The sequence below is a fragment of the Anoplophora glabripennis genome, unplaced genomic scaffold (genome assembly GCF_000390285.2).
Source record: "Anoplophora glabripennis isolate ALB-LARVAE unplaced genomic scaffold, Agla_2.0 scaffold1, whole genome shotgun sequence".
Lineage (NCBI taxonomy): Eukaryota > Metazoa > Arthropoda > Insecta > Coleoptera > Cerambycidae > Anoplophora > Anoplophora glabripennis.
This window is the reverse complement of record NW_019417028.1, coordinates 3,551,434-3,565,235: the sequence shown is the minus strand read 5'-3', so window position 1 is coordinate 3,565,235 and position 13,802 is coordinate 3,551,434. Positions and strand designations below refer to the sequence as shown.

Below are 13,802 nucleotides of genomic sequence, written 5' to 3'. Positions count from 1 at the left end.
TACATATTATTTATGTTTTCTAGAGTTTAAAATATGCATGCTTATTTATAACATCTACCCTCAATTAAGTCTTCGCTAATTAGAGTTTTAGAAGCCGTAGTATCGTATATTCAATAGCTTATTTAAATAACCACCAAAGTGTAACAAAAAAAAGAAACACGTCTTTAAGATGACTTTTTTATGCTCTTTCCGAATATCGTATCGGAATTTCAAAAAATACATACAGAGTGTTGTTTTCAAGACTTGCACAAAATATTAACAATTTTTGCAGTCCGGACCTGGATTTTTCATGCATACATGAAGTATCGTACCAAATATGAACCCATTATTCCATTCCCTACCAAAGTTATGACATAAAGCAGACCAAAAATCATAAATCACCCTGTATCTCAATAAAGAATGGCCAAGGAGCTTTTTCTATAGGTGATCCTAGTTACCCTAGATGTTCTCTGTCTCCCATTAAGCCATGTCCCTCTCGTGATGCAACACCCTGTATAATACGAAAGTATATATACGGTATACTAGTCTAAGATAAAATGTAGGAACTATATCACTTCAATACATGTGCAGATGGTAATATATCTGAGTAATACAAATGCTGACATAAAATTGTGTAAATAAATCAATATACAATAAGCTTTCCTGCAGATTTAAATAATGTGAGAAATTTCAATTTTCTTTTATATCTCATAAATCTCCAGATATAACGGGGTGTCGTTATCAAAAATTATATTTGGAATTGTTGGTAAATGGTGTTTTTTAATAAGAAATTTTATTGCTTTCAATTTTTTTTTCTATAGGGTTATTTATTAATGTACAAAGTGGTTCGTTTGTTATCGATAATTTTAATAGAAAAGGACATTAATACCGGTTTGTTATATACAGAGTGCTCGTTTTTCGAGTCGTACCATTGGTATTTCGGTTACCGTAAGTCAAAATTGATGAAATTTTTTCAACCAATTTTTTGTTTATTTTTTCATTTTTTTTGTTTTCTTGTTTTGTTTGTTTTGTTTTTTGTTTGTTTTGTTTTTCTCTTGTCTTTTTTGTTTTGTTTTTCATGTCGTTTTTGTTTTGTTTTCTTTTTGTTTTTTTTTGCCGTTTGAAGTTGTCGAAAAAAAAATAAAATTTTGGTTTTCGTTTTTATTTTCCTAATTGAAAAGTGGAAAAGGTGGACTATTTAAACAGCCACATCACATTATTTGGGGGAATTTAAATATGTAGTTGTTTTAGTCGTGGTGCTCACCACCATGGGCGTATGGAGGGGTCAGCGGTGTGCACGGCCCATCCCAAAAAGCCTGGTACCCACCCCAGAAAAAAAGATCTAATATTATCATCTCTGTCATATCGGTAAGTCGGTGACTGCGTGGCTCTTTTTTTTTAAATCAAATTTTTTATTGCGTTCGTCATATGATATAGTTTACTTTTTGTTTTTGTAAAAATACCAAACTATTCATTTTTACAAATAGTTATTCGAAAACGAAACATTCAACCATTACTTTTAACCAAATTTTGGCAGGTGTGTTTTTGTGAGACGCATTTCAAACTTATCCATAAATTATTTTGAAAAATATGGCTTTACGTTCTGAAATTTGCATTTTTAATTATCTGAACTTTTACATCGGACATCTGAAATTAAGTAATTTAAAATTTTTCCTCTCAAAGCATATTCATATTCCAACAACATGACATGTTAATTTGGAAAACATTTTTCGACTAGAAAATTGTCATTACATTTTGATAATTTACCTGTTCTTAAAGTGTGATAAATAATGATCTGAAAGAAAGGGACTAGTATTATTTATACTTTTTTATTATTTTAAACAGTGTAATGTAAGCTTTTTAATGAAATTTTATATCATCTAGATGAGTAAACTTTGAATCATGACATTATGCTCAAAATATCTTATCTTTCACTCAAATTTCACTCAAATTTCACTAAAATTTCACTCAATTTTACTCAATAATGTATCAATTTCTGTCCACATCCGATTGAGTGAAATTTTCACTCTATTAGTATGAGTACAACTGAGTGAAACTATTACATCAGAAATGAGTGAGTGTTACTCAAATCCAAGTTACTGCATATTATCAATTGAGCGACTTTTGACTCTATTCTGAGTACATAAAACCAAATTTAACTATTGTTGAGTCATTTTTTACTCAGACATATTGTGTGAAAATGTACTCAATAATTTCACTCAACGGATTCACATCGAACCTTTATTGCTTTCACTCACACCGATTTTTTACAGTGTACACTGCCTTTCATATATAATTTCTATGATTTTTTCATGTTTTATAGGTTTATATAATATATATACTTTTTTGATCAATTTTGTCGCTTGCTGTCTTCATTATATTATTTATGTCCTTTTGTTACGGTATGTTGGTCAAAATGTTCTTTTATTTCTATAACGTGCTATATTTTCTTGTTCTTGTTTTACATTTCTTTCGAGCTGGTCATTTCTAGTCTTTACACTTTTGCTTTTCACTTTCTTCTTTCCTTAACACTGCTCCAGTACATCAAATGCCTCATAACTAACTTCCAAGTTTCCTGTAAAATTTAAGTAATGTTTTAACAATAACCTACTTCGGGAGCTTTCTTTATAAAAAGGAAAAATACCATTCCATTAGTGTCGCCACGTAATTCCCTCGCACAGCGCCTACTCCAATTACTCCTGACCCGTTGCACTAAGTATTTTTTCTCCTTTAATGTATCGATTCCCATCTCAAAGCGATTTTAAGCTGCGGGTTCATATCCGGGAAGTTCCCACATGCCGGTGAACCTCTTGTGCATGTAGTCCGATTATTTACTGCACGCTGCGCCTGTTTTTTTGCATATTTTGCTGTGCCTGTGGAGTGTAATGCGTATCGAGAGGGGTAATTTGGACCTAAACGCTTCCGATTATGTTAGATTTATCCTGCGGTTACCGGGAGAGGTTCTCACAGGATTGCGAAGAGCTGGTTAGGTATTTTTATAGGAATAGACTAGTTGTCTTTGAGAATCGACGAAAAGAATTTGTTTTGAGAATTTAAAACATTTTCAAAAATGCGTTGCGAATATCTGTTTAAATATTTAAAATTATGGTGAATGCGCTGGTCATAAATGTTTTGTATAATCTCGGTAAAAGTAATTATAAAATCGCTTTGCATCAATTTTATTGATTTATTTTATTTTATTTTGAATAAGAAACAAACAGGTTAGAAGGAATTTAATTACATGTTTCTAGAAAAAAAAAAAAGAAATGTATATACATACATATCTAACTTACCTAATATAAAATAAAATACAAGATAAAATTCAAAATAAACTGCAGCAAAAGTCCGATTATAAGGTGATTGTGGATAAAAATTTGATTTATATTAAAATAAAAATTATTAAAACAACACTGTCTATTTAGAATTTGCATAAATACATCTGTATAGATAATAAATTTCTTTGTTATTAGTTATTACAAAATGAGAATTGGTTGCATTAAAAAAATATGTGCATTTTGCTCGAAAACATTGAAGTATTCAAATTAAATCAATTTCTGTTGGAAACCCAGTATACATTGGTATAATAAACATTAATCTCCACAACTGGTGATCCTAACTTGAATAAAATTAATTATTTCTTATTCAATGCATCCATTTACATCCACTACAACAAGATTTAGTAAAAATTAATTTAGTTCCTCTCGAGTGTGGCATCCAGTGTTACGGCAATATTTCAAAGATTATAATTAATCGCCGGTCGACTAATGGCTTACAGTTAGCGGGGGTACTGTTTTGGAATGAGGCTATTTAATTACCGGGAAAAGAACAGAGGTTTGAGGCAATCGGTGCTCGAAGATTAACACTGGAATATCTGAGTCAGTAGCGTAGGGGGTCACTCGCCGTTTTCGAGATAATCAGTTGTTTTTTGAAAAAAATCACGATTTCAGCTCTATAAGTGAGGCTAGATTTTGAGGAAAATATGACAAAAAAATCCTTGTACTTTAATACAGGCAAACTGATAGAGAGTAGAGTTCCTCACAGAAACCGGTATAAGTCTGGTGGTTATGTTGACGAATCAGCCAAGCTTTTACAGCAGTGGCGGATAATGCGGGTGTAATTCAATGGTAGTCGGGCCATTAATCCGTAGAATAGTTGTTTCTCACAATATTATCACTTAAAAACTTTGCTTGTCTAGCGAGATGTGTCATTAAAATTTCCGTTGGCAATAGCAATAGCTATTATGTTAATATATTGCAAACTCTTTTACAAACGCTTGCATTGCGGCAGTAAGCTCCAATAATTTTTGTCGATTTTAAAAGTCATTTTCTAAAACTGCCAAATAGTTTTTTTATAGTTTAGTCTCAGGGCAACTACAAACTTTTTTAAAGACTTTGCAGTTCATTATTTAGATTGTTTTAATATTATAACTTTTTCGTTGCCATAATATTGCATTGGAGGATAAGTTATATGGCTTATTAAAGTTTATTTAAAATAATTATGTGTAAAAACAAAAAAGTTTACATTTTTGAAAATTAAATGTGTTTTGGTTCCTTACAGCGCACCGCTACTGGTTGAAATCGGTCTCTAATTTAACAATTTAAATAATACGTCATTACAGGCGAAGCCTTAATCGTTTAGGTAAAAAATATGAACGGTCTAGATGTAATTATTTAATTATAAGGCGCTTGGAATGTTTACATAATAATTCGTTCTTAATATAATAAAAACGATATGCGCTTAATGTATTTTTTTACACAAGCTTATTAACGATTCCTCCATTATCTTTTGAATAAATTTTTCGTAGTCGGAAGTTGTCAAAAATGAATTATGTTTATGACTAGGAATGCTGTGTTGTTTTATCAGTTGAACGAGATCATTACCTCACCGAAAAACAAAATAACAAAAATAATACAGTACCTGCATAATGTTCTATGCGCTGTGTTCTTTCTTATAATTTCTAATTTAAATTTCAGTAATAACAGCCAGAGTTAATAGTGTTGAATGAAAATAAGTCGATTTTGCCTTTGAAGGATTGATTTAATACTCTAGACACCTTTTTGTGGAAGTGTATCTTTATCTAAATTGGTTTATTTTTATCACAAAATCATAGAAGTATAACCCCTTAGTTTCCGGACACCTTGTATATTAAGGAGTAGAAGCTGATTGCATTTGGGGACAGTCAATTTTGTTTTTCTCAAAATCAGAACAATTTGAGCGATTTTAATAGATATATCTTCTTTATGTAAAATGAAATTGTACATTATACCACAACTAACAATTTAAAAAACTTACAAAAAAAGTTTCGTCATAAAATATTACTAGGAAAGACCGCAGTTAGCGACATCTAGCAGAGAGTTAAGAGAGAGAATTAAGTTTGGCAGACGTATTTATCACAAATTAATGCACAGATACCGGCGCGCAGTTTTTTACAGCGTAGCTTGACATTTGCCCAACAAATTATTATTTTTATTAAAAGATCTCGCACATATAACCACATACGACAATTTATTGTCAGCCTCGAACAATTCGTCGAGTCAGAAATCATTAAACGTAAAATTTGTTCAGCCAAACACCTGACCGAAATAAACAGTTTGCGTTGAATTGGCCCTACCTAGCGACGCGCCGCAAGGATAGTTACCGATTCATGAAAAGTCCACCGCGGAATGCATTGTGTGGGAGATCCGAGGGAAACAGTCAATCAATTCGTTTCAAAAAGTTGTTCCCATGACAAACGACCTCACGAACACCAGCAAACGTGATAGGAAACTTAAGATGCTCTACATAGGAGGTTGATGTAGGTGGTGTCGAGCGGTTTTTTTTTTGGGAACGCGTTCTAGGGAGTCGGAATACTGTTATTAAGGCCACAAGGTCTGCCGACCGATTCTCATGGAGTCGAGCTAATCGAACCATCTCGGGATGGGCGAATTGTGTCTGTGAAAATTTCTTATCTCTTTATTTCTTAGATTTAATGCTAAATACAAATATAATCTTCACTGTACTGAAATGTAAATTTAATCTTTCTGCCTTGAAAATTATGAATTAAAAAATTAGTTCATTCCAAGCAGCTCTAAAACGTTTTGTATAAGCGGCTGCTCTGTGAATATCAGGGAATGTGAGACTTTGCAGAAACCTATCATTGATAATTTTGCGTTTTGCTGTCAATTTAAATTTCGCAATCGCGAGTTGATTGCGAATCACCAACACCGTGAGAATTTACTTGCTGAAGAGAGCAAACCGTGTCAGTTCAAATACGATGCTGCATAAATTTTTTATGTGTCAAGCCTGTACAACACCAGTGTCGGTACAACAACGGTATCTAAAAATTGGTTTACAACAGCAGCGAATAATTGTAAGACATCTGCACTTTATTAGCGATCTAAGTCTCAAATTGGCCAATTTGGATTTCCCGTGAAGGTTTGATTCTTGTTCTGAATAAGATGATACCGATAAAAACAGTAATTTTGCTTGTTATTATTCAGAATTGATTAAGGTGCATCCGTTTTCTTTACCACCTATTTCTTCCTTTAAAGTAATCAGTAGCAGTTATTTATTTCTCAGCAATATACAATTACATGGTTATTGGCAGTAGTTATATGCGTTCAAACAGAGTGTAAAGTAGTCTCAAAAGGTATGACTTGCATTCTATATTTTTTCTGCTACAGAAAAATACGTATTCCGTAATTTAAATTTATTTTTTATATTCTGAGGGATGGATAGGGGTAAATTTCTGCACTACTGAATTTTCCATACTTTAAATTTTTAAATTGCACTTAAAATTGTCTCAATGGTCGATAAAATTGTATACACACCGGCTTAAATTTCATTTATCTGCGTAAAAATTTTCGAGATATTTGCGAAATTGCAACTGCAAATAAAATAACTTTAGACTAAGGTTTGCCTTTAAGATTATCTGGTATTTCTTTTAAACACACAGTAGAAAAACCAGTAGTTTCAATTCAAGATGAAATACTATTTTCTTTTCGTGAACTTGCCTATTGTTCACTCACTAAAAATAGTTATTTTACACCATAAAGGAGGTAAGATTATTTACCAGACGAGGACGATTTTGCGCCCGAGCGGAGCGAGGGCTGGCAATAGAGTCCGAGACTGGCAAATTATACTTAACTATAGCGTGGTTTATAACATTTCATCTGCTCCCACAGTCCTTTATGGTTCATGAAATAAAGATTAGGTTTTATTTTTTGATATTTCTTAATCAATACAGGTCATTCATTCCGAAGAACATCGGCAACGTTACTGGCTAATACAGGAGTTGGTGTATTAGCAATCAAGAGACAATTATAATAATTATTCAGATTTTATAAATGTTACTAAATGTAATAACTAAGCAATTACTATAAATTTTCATTCATAATAATTAATAAAATGTAATGTTCATGAAATATTTCTATTTATTTTTTCATAAAATATGCATTTATAACTCTAAATCGCTTTTTTCTCTAGGGAGGTAAGTTACCTCACTTACCTATATAGATACTTTCACATCTACGGTCTCATCCACTTACCTCCTTAAAAACAATGTCTTAATACTCTATTTACTATAGTGGGAGCAGATAAAAACATTTTCACATCTTGTTACAAAGTATTCTATTTGATTCGCCATCTATGAGAGCTAAATTAACCCACAATGAAGATATTTTTAAGATGAGTAGGCTAGCAAGGCATTTAACTTTACATCCTTGGTATTAAATAACAAGTCGTCCCATGGGTAGTCTTTTACTGTAGATGAGCCCAGCTCAAACAGGAAAGTCCACTGGCAATTGACTTTTTTTTAATTACTACCTGTTCGGCGTGATTTTGCAGAACCAGGTAATAAGTTCAAGTTTAACATGGCCTTACAAACAATTAATAACACGCGTTCCAGTAATTTATGGACTGAAAACTTTGAAAATGTGCGTGCTTTGATGTCATAGAAACAGTTGTGGTAGTGAATTTTTGTCAGTAAAAAAAAAGATATTCGTAACGTGTTCTCGGTTTGTCTTCAGCATTACCAGGAACTCATAATATTCCATGCTTTTATTTTAAAATATTTAATATGAAGCATGAAGTCTGAAAAATTATAATTAAAGTCGCTTTAATCTGGAAATATTTTATATTAAAGAAATTTCAAGTATCTCTCGCTGTATTTTCTCCGTTTTCTTGAGCGGATATTGGTAATAACGTCGGCGGTTTACGGCCGTTTAAAATTATAATTGCCTCCACATTAAAGTACCATCAATAAGGAATATCCGATTCATATATCATCTACGAGCACTGCGTCTGATTTAAATAAGTTATACGCGACTGGGCAATTTAAATAAACGAATGAAGCTTTTAACCGCTCATGGTTAATTTAAGTGCTCGCGGTAAAGGTATGCTGGGATGGCAGAAGCGGTCAAAGGTGAAAGTGGCATGCATAGAACGCAACTATGGCCCATGGGCGTAGTTAAATCAACAGGAAGGGGTCGTACATCAATAGTACCGCTAGTATATTTCATATTGTGAATACAGTATCATTTTACCTGAACTTAAGGAGGTATATCGGGGTCCGAGGGAAGTGAGGATCGCAGGGGGGGGGTCCTATGCTTTTCTTATGGGACTAAAACCCGCTACCAACTTGAAAAAATTAAATTCTATTGAAATTATTTGCGATAAGCATTATATAGCAAAGAAATCTACTCAATATGCACATAACATACATATTGAAAATTAACAACATAAAAATATAATATTTAAGTAGTAATAAATTATATTTAATGAACGCATAAACACTATGTAGATGTGGCAACAGCGCTAATAATCGAGTGCAGTTGTCCACACTGCGTACCTACAGACCTCGGACATCGGAGATATTTGCGTCAAATTCGGGTAAAGATGCGTACGTGTTCAAAAATTTATTGTGTGTAAACTATGTAAATTATAATTATTATATATAGCAAATATATCGTATTATCCTCGCGAAGATTTGTATCCTTTATTTAAAATCCGTAAATCATGTGAACTGGTAAAACAACGAGAAAATAATTATGTTAATTTAGTTCTAAAGAAATGAAATGACACTCGCGTCCATCTCTCGTCCAAGTCAGAGAAAATGTTGGATGCAATTTTGAAGGTTCTGTGATAGAAATTACATTAATATTCACTGTTCGTGTTTTTCATCTATATTTTAGTAATGTTACAAAAGTTTTGCAACTATAACTAATTTTTTAGATATAAAGTTTTCAGAGAAATATTTATGTTCTTTTGTTATTCTGTACAAACGCTTTTATCTCAAGTATTACTAATTATATTAATCAAGTAAAGAAAACTTTATGTAACCCTAAATATTGCTTCAAATGTATTCCCTCCTTGCTGTCAGCTGATTGCGACGTTGCCATATTAATCCTCAAGTCAGACAGAAATGCAATTATTGGTTTCTGTTTCTAATTAATACAGCTGTACTATGTTCAAAACCTACATTAGTTTTACATCAAAATTAATATAATACTGTGTACTATCTATGGGAAAGTTTTGTTTCACAATTTCTACATTTTTTTCTCAGTTATGGGCAAAAAAAGAGCAACACCGTCCATCTTCGCCATATAAACCTAAGTTAAAATGAACAACTTTCAACAACAATAAATCAAAATCTAGATTCAAAAAAAAATTCAAAAAAATATGACGCACAGATGTAGTACTGGGTAATACGCTATATAAATTTCAAGTACATCTGTGCATTTTAGTAAACCCGACATACCTCCTTAACCGAAAGGTTTTTCCTAAAATTAGGTGGAATATGTACAAAATCTACAAAACCAAGCCCTTCTTGCAGGCGAAGGGTTTGTTTATTTAATTTTTAATTTCCCCACTGACGTGAGAAAAAAATCAATTAAACAAAACGAACTTTATCCCTTTCCAACGAACAAAGCGATTCCTCCGCGGTTTAAAATTAAATTCGCTCTGCCTATAGCTAAAATATTACTTGAAAATTCTCGGAGGTAATGGAAAAAATTCATTTTCACGCGATACAATGATAAAAAACGGATCCGTAGGAAAATAAAGCAGGGCCCGTGCTTACAATGGACTTAAACAATAATAAAGCTCTCTTGTAATTGCCGGGCTCGGATCTGTTATTATTTCTACCTCGAAATTAAAACGAACGTATAATTTGCACGGTTATTAAATGGAAATTTGAATGTGAAATGAGCTAATGAATATTAATTGTTAGTGTAGCAAAGACGAGGTAATTGGTAAGCATTTGGTGGTTCACACAATGAGAGATAATAGTTTTTTGTAATTGTTCTATTTTAATAATTTCTCCAAGGTAATTATCAATTCTTAGTAATTGTTTTCGCCTGTTCCACGTCTGCAGGTGAAACTAATTTATGGCCATAAATTACAAAGATGTTTAGCACGTCAGATTTATTATTATGTAACAAGACATGACATACAGGGTGACGAGACATTAGTCATATTTCAGAGACTTCTTCGATTTTAATTTTGAAAATTTGGACAGTAGTGTTTTCGAGCATGCCTTTCTCAACTAAAATAATGATTATACCGGAGATTGACGTCATCTTCGTTATTTTAAATGGAACACCCTGTATATTTTTGCAATTTTGGATTCTACGTCAATTTTTAGGTGAACTTTCATAAAGGTTTCCTATTCTTAAAGTTAACCGTTTTTGATATATTTAATTTTTTTCAAAACAAATTAAAAAAGCACTGCCTAATTCAAAAAGATGTGTATTTTACAATAATAAAGTTAGAGCGATAAAATATTTAGGGGACATTACTAAAACTCTAAGCTTTAAGCCATATTAACTTGTAACATTCACTATCTGTACAGTGTGAATGTCACCATTTATTTTAACAATAACTCAACAATTAAACAGCTTCTTGAGATCTGATATAAAAAATTCAACTTTGTTACACAACTAGTTAGTTTTGTTTCCAACTGTCACACCCTACAATTAGTTATAGAACACCCATTTAATAAACTATATGCAATAAATGTTTACTATTTGCCTGTTATAAACATTTCTGTACTTGTATAATTTAACTGTACTACTTTTTATTGTATTATTTTTTTATTATTGTGTATTTGTAAACCAAATCTGAAGCACAACAATTAGGTTACTTGGATGTCATGCATTGAAGGTTATTTATTTGTTTCTGTCACATCGACCCATAGATACATGATTAGTGGACTAGATAATTTGTAGTTTGGACCTAGGTTATGGTCAGTGTTAGAACCTGTTCAGTGGTATTAAATAGAAGTTGCCCAGTCTGAGGTTTATTTTGTTCAAACGGCCAATCATATCGATTGAGTTTTTTGTATGATTTAACTTAATAAAACCCTTGTTCGGCTTGAAACTCTCTTTCATTTAGTAACTGGTAAAGCAACTAGCTCGTGTGTGATTTAAATTTAAGCCGAAAGTTTAATCACCAACTTTAATCACCTGTGAACACTGAAGTACTCAGGTAATTAATCAGTTTTTAAATTTCTAGCTTTCTCTTAAATTCTAGTAGATTTCAGCCTTGTTAACCACTTGAATCTTGCTTATTTTTTTTGTATGACCTTCAATGCTAGACGAAACCAGAAGAGATAGGTATAGGGCACCATTATACCATTCAAAAGAGAACAAAATTGTTCATCAGGTTGCGCAAAAATATACATGGTCCCCTATAAATTTTATCGCTCTTAACTTAAACTTTATTATTGTAAAATACACATCTTTTTGAATTAGGCAGTGCTTTGTTATTTTTTTTTTGTAAAATTGACGTAGAATCCGAAATTGCAATAACAGTCTCTGAAATATGTCTAATGTCTCATCACTGTGGGACACCCTGTATATCCCTCACTTGATAGTAACTGTTCTCTTCTAAGGCTTGACATATTTATTTAAAAAAATTAATAATAAATAATTGCATTTTATTTTCAATTATTTTCTTATTTAAATCAGTTCAAATCACATTTATTTGACATATTTTATTACCTCATCCCTTCTGCTTATCTTTCGCATGCACCTTCTGGTTCCGGACGAAATTAAAAATCATTTCCGTTCTATTCAGCCCAAGAGTTTCTAAAAAGCGCCTTAACATTTCATTAGACACGATTGAGTCTGGATCTTTTTCAGTGCTTTTTAGAGCGGAAACCTGGCACATCTGCTACCCCACTGAGCCAATTTCAAAGAGATCAAAGGCCAGCCAGTCAATCAGTAGCGATCCCAATGTTCTATCCGCGTGCAGATATATTTTATTGGCGCTGGTGTTTTGTATAATTAAAAGTGGGAACTACAAAGCTCATAGCCGTTTCGCGTTAGATTTACGAGTATAATTTGGCGAAGTACTTCTATTGAAAACGTCAGTGAATTACTTCGAAAGGTAGGCGATTTTTTTTCGAAGGGTCGGCTAATTTTTTCGAAAGATCAGCAAATTTTTTAGAAAGATCGGCGAATACAATTAAAAATTTGTTAAGGTAACTAGGCTAGTATACTCAAGAAATAATACTAATTAAAATACTGTTGTCCTTATTTAAAACGGATTAAATAAACTTTGGTGTTTTTAAATCTTTTTGAACTTAGTTTACTTCGTGTAGATATACTTCAATGAAGCTTATGTATTAAATAATCAAAATGCGAATGACAAAGTTCTATTCCATTCGAAACATCGGTTATTTTTTCAAAATTTTAGATTTTTCGCCTTCTTAAGCCTAACATTCTATTTTATGAAGTTCTATCATTCCACAAACATCTATTCAAAATGTTCCAAGTGCACTATACGAAAATATATTTAAATGAACTTTATATTCATAAATATGTGAATAAATTGATATAAAATTAAATAACACAATTCAAAGAATCCTTTCGTCTTCACAAAAAATAAGTTTACTTCAAAAAATTCAATTCAAAACATGGATGAAGTTTTTCGAAACATTGGCGAATTTCATTAAATTCTACATTCTATGTTATATATTTTGATATTGAACCTCATAAAATTATGATTAAAAATTTTACTTTATTGCACATGTTTATATTGGGTCTAATTTAAAATGTCATCAATCGCAATGTTCATATTTCTTTCAAAAGCATAGTAAATTTTCTTAAAAAACAGTAAAATTCACGTACTTCCATTGCCAGTTGTACGTCCAGTATATTACCGATAAATTCCCAAGTAAATAACAAAGACTCTTGGGTGTTAACTTTTCAAATAAAATATTTATTAGGCTAGTACCTAAATGGAGAAAGTTTCATATTGTTCGAATAAAAGGCTTAAAATGTAATTAGTAATTTCGAAGTAATTACGGCCATAAAAGCTTTAATAATGGTTTTTAAGTGTGGTTGAATTAGATGGATTTTAAAAGCTTAACATCCAATTGTATAGTCCCGGTGTGTGTTGCTTTCAGCGAATATACAGGTACTGCTGTATATTAAAAACAGGTAGTAAAGTAAGCTAAGTTCCTGTTTTAAGAGATTCATAATCACTAAAATTCGAGCTAAAATTTAAGCACAACACTATCTTCGTACTACAAAACCGATACATTTTATTTTATTTATTTGAAACTGGAAAACAATTGTCTTGAAATTTACTAAATGTTTCACAATAATAGTCGTTTACATTTTTTCCATAGGACAAGTCCGCCGCGTGCACACGTGGTATGCACCAGCGCTAGGTAAAGCGCTGTAGCCACGTTGTGATGAAACTCCCCAATATTAATACTCGCTGTATTTTGAAAACTGTTAATCTTACGCCTGTAATATACAACTTTTTTGTTCATTTATCCCATGCTGAAGTAATGGCAGTCAATCTTCTTACACCCTGTATCTAGCTTAGTAATCTAT

At 31.9% G+C, this 13,802-nt stretch overlaps 1 protein-coding gene and 1 long non-coding RNA gene across 3 annotated transcripts in view; one reads left to right on the top strand and one right to left on the bottom strand.

The window, feature by feature from the left end:
* Nucleotides 1-13,802, bottom strand: part of LOC108916941 — a 146,205-nt gene that overhangs the window by 45,898 nt on the left and 86,505 nt on the right. The window lies entirely within an intron of this gene.
* The window catches only part of LOC108916957, a 75,271-nt gene that overhangs the window by 41,006 nt on the left and 20,463 nt on the right, over nt 1-13,802 (top strand). The window lies entirely within an intron of this gene.